Here is an 8,656-nt window from a genome sequence, read left to right as displayed (position 1 = left end):
TGAGGGGGAGGGGCTGGGGGCCTGGACCCCTGGGTCTGAGGGAGGAGGGCGGTGGAGCGCAGGCACCCCCAGGCCCCACCCACAGCAGCTTCTTTGCGCTCCGGAGCAGCAGGTGAGACCAGCCTCCGCCCTCGTTCAGAGCCCAGGGCCTCCTTCCTTCTTCCCTGCCACAAAGGAGGCGCCTCCCTCTCTCCAAACTGTAGCACCTGGTGCCCAAATACCAGTGGAGGCTCACACCCCTGCACAGTCCGCCTCAGTAAGCCCTGCGTGGAGGCGCTCACCGCGGGGAACCCGGCACCAAAACACCGACAGTAGAGCGCCTTTTACTGAGTGAACTTTAGGACTCTGTGGGTCTGAATTTGCCTCTGTCCCTGAACTGGGATAGCTTTGTTATTGGGGAACTGGATTGTTTATTCTCTCTGTTGGGAGATCCCAGGAACCAAACAGAATTCTCACTGCTGCTTGTTAAGCCAAGATCCTCTGTATGTCATATCTGAAACCACCCCATCTCTTCCCTCATCCTCCTCGCCCAAGGCATGCCCCCCACATCTGTCCCCCAACTGTAGGATTTGCTGATGAATTCCTAGGACAAGGAGGGAGGTCGAATTCACAGGTCTGGCAGGGCATATAAATAAGATGGGAGCTGGGTCTCAGGGAGATATAGTTACTTATATATTTGTCCATTCATTCATTCATTCAATAAATGGTCCCTGAGACCTAATTGTGCCTCATCCATTGCCCTCAAGAGGTCAGGTCGGTTGGGGAAATAGACCCTGCTGGCACCCACAGTAGCAATTCACAGTGACATGTGCACTGCTGGAGGTGGCAACAGGGCATTGAGTGTCCCCAGAGGAGACACTTATTCCAACTTTGTGGTGGGTATGTGAGGCAAAAAAGACCACCCAGGTTAAGTGATAACTGGATGCGGTTCTGAAGGGTGAATAGGAGTTCACCAAGGACGATGTGGCAAGGAATGATATTCTAAGCTTGGGGAGTGGCGTATGCAAAGTCCCAAAGTCATGTAGTAGCAAATATTCAAGCACCTACTGTGTACCAAGCACGTTCTAAGTGCTAGGCAGACAAAACCCCTGCCCTTGTGTTGTTGTCATTCTAGCGGGTGTGGTGGGAAGACAGAAGATAAACAGGTAGGGACACACACATGAATAAGAGTTTCAGATTGTGGTAATCTCTGTGGAGGAAATAAATGTGAAGAAATGGAGTCACTGAGGGACAGGCAGGTGTGGCCACTTCTGGTGAAGTAGTCAGGGATGACCTCTCTGACGAGGTGTCATGGGAGCCTTGACATGAATTTCAAGATGGAGCCAGGAATGCAGAGAGGGTTTTAGGCTGAGGGAACACCTTGGGGAGGCTGGGCAGGTGGGGGTGTGGCTGGCCAGAGGAGATGAGACTGGAGACAGCTATGAGGATGGTCATGATATTGGTGTTGACCATGACAATTGCAAAGGATAGGGTAGCCAAACTTCAACTCAAATGCACTTGCCCCAAGCCTGAGTCTCAAGAAGCTCCCTGTCTGGGTGGGGAGGTGACTTAAACATGGGTTGCCTGATACGTGCCATAAACGGAGGTCGCTCCGGCAGTGTAGAAGCTCGGAGGAGTTCTTCCTGGGACCTGAGGGATTAGGAAAGGTTGTTCCTTGCAATTCCTCTGAGACCGGCTGGCCCTGGAGAGGGGGCGGGGAGTAGCACCAGGAGGGTGAGTCTAAAAACTGGCCTGGCCAGAGGAGGGAGGCTGGTGGTGAGCTGTTTATTCTCTGGGCGGGATCTAGGGCAGATGTGTCTCCTGAAGCTGAAGGCATTTGGCTTCCGTGTTGGGGGACTGCATCCAGGAGGCAGTGATGGGGAAAGGGCTCCAGACAGACTTGAGTCTGGATCCCGGGTTGGAGCAAGTGACTTTGCTCTCTGAGCAAGTAAGTGGCTCTTCGATTATTCTCATTTCTTCCTCCCTAAAAGGAGCATAAGCCCTGGTACCTGCTGTAAAGGCTGGTGGGAAGATGAGGTGTGAAAAGACGTGTAAAGTCCTTAGAACAGCTCAGTGCTCAGCCAATGGATGAAGAATAGACAAAGGAATAAATCAATAAATGACCAGATCCACATGTGGTGACAAGGGCTGGTTCTGCAGACACGCAGCTCTGCATTCCAGTGCCTGCTCTGACACCTCAAGCAATGGACAGCCTCCGTCCTAAGCTTCCAGTGACCGTTCATTTATTCAGGACATTTATCCATTCATTCAACAAATGTTTATTAACCATCTACTCTACACCAGGCACTGTTCTAGGTGCCAGGGAACTCAATGGCCCCAGACCTGTCCTCATGGAGTTTACATTCCTGTAGAAAACAAAATAAAAAAATAAATGTGTAGGGCTTCCCTGGTGGCGCAGTGGTTGAGAGTCCACCTGCCGATGCAGGGGACACGGGTTCGTGCCCCGGGTCTGGGAAGATCCCACATGCCGCGGAGCGGCTGGGCCCGTGAGCCATGGCCGCTGAGCCTGCGCGTCCGGAGCCTGTGCTCCGCAACGGGAGAGGCCACAACAGTGAGAGGCCCGCGTACCGAAAAAAAAAAAAAAAAATGTGTAGAATGTCACATGGTGGTCATAAAGCAGGGAAGAGCACCAGGGAGGTCCAGCACGTATTTGAAGGGGTTTTATTGGTTGGGAAGGTCCTCCTGGAGACTATGATATTTGAGTGAAGCCCTGGAGGGAGTGAGGTGTGAGCATATCTGGGGAAAGGTTTTCGCGCAGGGGCAAGGGCCAGTGCAAAGGTCCTGAGGTGAATGCTCACACAGCAAGGCTAGTGTTTATGGAGCAGAGTGTTGAGGGCAGAGGGGTAGGACATGAAGTCAGAAAGGTGATGGGGGTAGATTGTGGGTTCCCAGGGTCACTGTAAGGATCAGAAATTGACGGTACTATAGAAGTGTTTTGATCAAATTTTTTTAAAAAATTGACCTGAAATTAACCATCTTTTTTTTTTTTTAATTTTTGATGTGGACCATTTTTAAAGTCTTTATTGAATTTGTTACAATATTCCTTCTGTTTTATGTTTTGTTTTTTTGGCTGCAAGGCATGTGGGATCCTAGCTCCGCGATCAGGGATCGAACCCGCACCCACTGCATTGGAAGGCGAAGTCTTAACCACTGGACTGCCAGGGAAGTCCCTGAAATTAACTATCTTAAATTGAACTGAATAGCATTTAGTACACTGACAATGTTATGCAACCGTCATATCCGTCTAATTCCCAAACATCTTCACCCTCCCCAAATAAAGTCCATACCCATTAGAAGTCACTCCCTATTCCTTCCTCCCCACCGCCCCTGAAAACCACCATTTGCTTTCTGTCTCTGTGGATTTGCCTGTTCTGGACATTGCCTATAAATGGAATCATACAATATGTGACCTCATAGTGTTTTTGAGGTTCATCTATTTTTTTTAACATCTTTATTGGAGTATAATTGCTCTACAATGGTGTGTTAGTTTCTGCTTTATAACAAAGTGAATCAGCCACATGTCTGTTGTATTGGTCCAGTGTTGAAATAATTTCAGACTTGTGGAAAAGTTGCAAAAGCATACAGAGAAAACCTCTGCCGAGTTTCTGTACATTTTTTCCTTTGTAATTAATAAGTATCTTGTGGAGAGCTGCTTTGAGACTATGTAAATATCCTGTGTGTCATGAAACTTTAACTCATTAGTTTTGGCATCTACGGATGCTTCCTGCCTGAGTCCAGTATGACCAAGATGGTTCCCCAATGGCAATTGAGTTAAGTTTCAAAAGGATTCCCTAATTTCTGTGTGGAGAACAGGGGGAAGCAGGGAGACCAGCTAGGAGGCTTTCATATTAATCCGGTGAGAGATGGTAGCAATGGACATGCTGAGACATGGTCAGATTTTGGGATATATTTTCAAGGAAGAGCTGGCAGGCATTGAGAGAAAAAGAGGAGATAAACATGACTCCATGTTTTGCTCTAGGCAATGGGAAGACTGGAGTTGCTATTTTCTGAGATGGGATCGCTGCTCTAACAGAAAGACCTGGGCTATTAGTGGCTTAAATCGGGTTGAAGTTTATTTATTGCAGTTGATCCAGGGCCCATTTGGCAGCTCCATAATCATCAGGGACCCAGGCTCTTTCCATCTCATTACTCTGGCAAAATAAGGTTTCCACCTCGTGGTCCAAAATGGCTGCCTCAGGTCCTGCCATCAGATCTGCCTTGCAGCCAGAAGAAAGGGGGCAAGTGTCTTTTCATTTTGAGTACACATGTCCTTTTTGCTCACATCTCGTCTAAGTCAGAACTTAGACACATGGCCACAGCTAGGTGCAGAGGAGGCTGGGAAATGATTCTTTGTTCTATGTGCTCATGTGCCCAGCTATAAACCAGTGGCTCTAGTATTATGAGCAAGAAAGGAAGAATGTGTATTTGGGGAACAACTAGTCAACTTTCCCTAATGGGTCCTGAATGCTGCTCTTCCTACATCCCTTGTGTCCCGCTCCAGTCTGTATTCTACATCTCACCTGCAAACAAAATTCCTAGAACATAGATCTGCTCATGACCTTCCATGGCTCATTACTCTTTCATGGGTCTCCAGTATCCTCTGAATTAAAGCCAAGTTTCTCAGCCTGGCATTTGAGCCATAATCTGGCTCCACCTTCCAACCACTCCAGCCTCATTCCTTCCACCCCATCCACACCTTACACTCCCACAATATCCGCACATACCTGTGTGCTACCTTTTCCTTAAGCTGATCCCACTGTCTGGAGCATCCTTTCTGGCCTGAGGAAATCCTTTCTGTTTGTATCACTGTGATCAACACCACATCCTGCAGGAAACTTGCCCAGCCTCCTTACAGTGGGGCCCTCTGCCTCTCACAAACTCTCAGAGTCCCCATCACCCCATCCTAGCGGAGAGGTCAGCTATTTGTATGGTGCCTGCTTTACTCCAGGCAAACTCACTAAGTCTTTCCTTTCCTGTCTTCCTACCTTCTCACCACCCTTCCCTCCTGTCCACACTCTGCCCCTCCTCCCTTTTGCCTTCCCTTCCTCCCAGTTATGGAGCATAAAAGCGCTGCACTCAGCACGTGTACTAAACAAAGAATCAATTTTTCCGGTTACTAAGGTCATGTGACAAATCATTCCAAGACCTAGTGGCTTCAGACAACGGCCACATTTAGTTTGCTCACGAACCTGCCATCTGCACAGGGCTTGGTGGAGGTGACACATCTCTGCTCTACATGGTGACAACGGAGGTGGATTGGAAGCTGGGGCAGTGTCTTGGATGGAAAGGCTCAAACAGCTGGAGCATGGACCAATTAGGGCTCCTCCACCATCTGACCTTTTCTCTATGTGGTCTGTCCAGCATGGTAGCTTCAAGGTAGAGAAACGTGTTTCTTACATGTCAGTTAAGGTTTCTGAAAATGCATGGAGAGAGACAGAGAGAGAGAGAGAGAGGGAGAGAGAGAGAGGGAGGAGAGAGAGAATGACTTGGGTATGATAAGCCCTCTGATGGGGGAAGAGTCCTCTCAGTACCTGGAACAGCACCCAACATTTATCAGGAATTTATTAACAACTTCAACAATGATAAAGGGATGCATAGCTTACCTGGTAGCCGAAAGAAGAGATATTCTAAACACCTTGGGTGCATATGGGAATCACGTAGGAGGTCCTCAGAGGAAGGAATTTGGATGCATTGTTCTGTTTATAGTAACAACATTACAGCCATCAATGCTCTGGCATTTACTGTGGGTTAGATCTTTGTCATGAATTACTTTCTGTCATCCTTCCAAACTTTGTGACAGGGGCCAGCAAACTGTGTCCCTCCACTTGTTTTTGTAAATAAAGTTTTATTGGAACACAGCTGTGCTGTGTTTGTATACTGTCTGCGGCTGCTTTCCTGCTGTAATGGCAGAGTAGTTGCAACAGGGACCAGATGACCCCAAAAGCTGAAATTATTTGCTATCTGGTCCTTTGCAGAAAATATTTGTTAACTCCTGGCCTAGAGGTAGGTATTAGGAGACCAGTTTATAAAAGAGAAGAAAAAGGCTCAGAGGGGGATGCTTTATTCGAGGTTGAGAGAGTCAGCGTCCGTACTTTTTATTTATTTTATTTATTTTTATTTTATTTTTTTTGCAGTACGCGGGCCTCTCACTGTTGTGGCCTCTCCCGTTGTGGAGCACAGGCTCCGGACGCGCAGGCTCAGCGGCCATGGCTCATGGGCCCAGCCGCTCCGCGGCACGTGGGATCTTCCCGGACCGGGGCACGAACCTGTGTCCCCTGCATCGGCAGGCAGACTCTCAACCACTGCGCCACCAGGGAAGCCCCTTATACAATTTTTTAAATACAATTTTTAAAGGCTCCACTGCATTTACAGTTATTACAAAATATTGGCTATATTCACCGTGTTGTACAATAAATACATCCCTGTAGCCATCTAACACCCAGCAGTTTGTACCTCCCACTCGCCCACCCCTATATTGCTCCCGTCCCCCCGCTGGTAGCCACTTGTTTGTTCTCTATGAGATGGTGATTCATGACAGCTTTGGGGTTGTTTTTATCTCTTGTTTTTGCTTTTGAGTTTGCAAAGTCTGTGTATGTGTGGTTAATCCATTTGATAACCCACTTGGGCTCAGCTACTGGTGTTCCTCATCTGTGGATGATGGAGCCAAGAGGTGATGCTTCAGAGTTTCTAGATTTTCTCTACCCTGGACATCCCCATCTTAGAGACAAACCTGGAGCTTGCTGTCCAGGTGCTTTCAACCTGTCCCCAAGAGTTCCTGCTGTTGCTGAGGGCAGGGCCTCCCTAGACTTGTTGGGACAAGCCTTCCCTTCCTGGTCAGGACTCTGGAGCCCCCTGGGGCTCTTGAGCCTCATGTAGCTCCGAGGAAAGTGGGTGATAAGTTTCCAAAGAACTGCCCACCTCCAAGACTTCTGGATCCTCCATCCTGAGTGCTGTGCTGACCCCTGACCCTCTCATCTCCAGCTCTGTACACTTCTGCCGTGTCCTGCCCCCACTCACCAGTTTTAACTAAATAAGCATGTTTTGTCTTGCTAAAAAACCAAAAACCAAAAACCAAAAAAACCTCTTGGGACATGTGGAAACAATTTATCGCTCAGATATTTGTCATTTCATAAGTATTCTGAAGGATGCCTGTGGATTGTTGTCAAACCTGATCCAATCATAAATCAAATGAGTTACTTGGAGTCAAATAATTTCCAAAACAAAATTATGCAAATCTTTTCAGTGTTTTTTTTCAGCTTTATTGCACTATAATTTACATGCAATAAAATACACTATTTTTTTTTTTTTTTGCAATACGCGGACCTCCCACTGTTGTGGCCTCTCCCATTGCGGAGCACAGGATCTGGACGCGCAGGCTCAGTGGCCATGGCTCACAGGCCCAGCCGCTCCGCTGCACGCGGGATCCTCCCGGACCGGGGCACGAACCCGTGTCCCCTGTATCGGCAGGCAGACTCTCAACCACTGCGCCACCAGGAAAGCCCTAAAGTTCACCATTTTTAAGTGAACACGCTGATGAGATTTGACAAATATGTCATCATGTATATAAACACCAGTGCGGTTTAGAGATTCTTTCCAAACCCCCCAAAAGTTCCCTTTGCAGTAATCACTTCCCCCAACCCTCTGTCCTTGGTAACCACTGATCTTCATTCTCTCACTATAGTTTTGTTTTTCCTAGATTGTCATGTAACTGGAATCATACATATTGTGTAAATACCAGTAGTTCATTCCTTCTTTGTGTGGGGGGGAAGGGGCCCACACCACAGGGCATGTGGGATCTTTGCCGACCAGGGTTTGAACCCATGCTCCCTGCATTGGGAGCTTGGAGTCTTAACCACTAGACCATCAGGGAAGTCCTCATTCCTTTTTATTGAGTACATTTTATGAAGTTATTATAAATAACTTATTCCTTTAGCTGTCGATGGACATATCAATTACAAAATTGGGTTGCTTCCGACTTTTGGGTATTATAAGTGGGATGGGTTGAATTGCCTTGCCCCTCTCCCCCCACAAATTCATATGTTGAAATCCTAACCTGCAGTAGACCACAGAATGTGACATTATTCGGAAATAGGGTATTTGCAGATGTAATTAATTAAGATGATGTCGTTTTGAATTAGGGTGAGCCTCTCCTCAGGCCCAGGAGTCCCGGTCCCTAGCCCTTCCCCCCTCAGACCCAGAGGACCAGACCCCCAGCCTCTCCTCCCTCAGACCCAGGGGTCCAGGCCCCCAGCCCCTCCTCCTTCAGACCCAGAGTGTATGCCCCCATGTCCTCCTGCCTCAGGACCCAGGAGTTTGGGAACCTCCCAGGCTAGTAGGTCTTGGATTCTGAGCATTGAAATTATCAAATTGTCCCAGAAAGTCTACGAGGAACACATATATTTATGTTCCTTATTTATTTTTATTGCAGTATAGTTGATTTACAATATTATATTAGTTTCACGTGTACAACATAGTGATTCAAAATTTTTTATAGATTATATTCCGTTTACAGTTTTTATAAAATATTGGCTATAGTCCCTGTGCTGTACAGTATATCCTTGTAGCTTATTTTATACATAGTACTTTGTAAGGAACATATTTTTAGAAGAGGAAACATGCTGGTACATTTGAAAGACACAGAGGACCGAAGTCCGGA

Source organism: Neophocaena asiaeorientalis, unplaced genomic scaffold, assembly GCF_003031525.2.
Source record: "Neophocaena asiaeorientalis asiaeorientalis breed wild unplaced genomic scaffold, Neophocaena_asiaeorientalis_V1.1 scaffold694, whole genome shotgun sequence".
Lineage (NCBI taxonomy): Eukaryota > Metazoa > Chordata > Mammalia > Artiodactyla > Phocoenidae > Neophocaena > Neophocaena asiaeorientalis.
The sequence above is the reverse complement of the archived record's forward strand: the minus strand, read 5'-3'. Positions refer to the sequence as shown.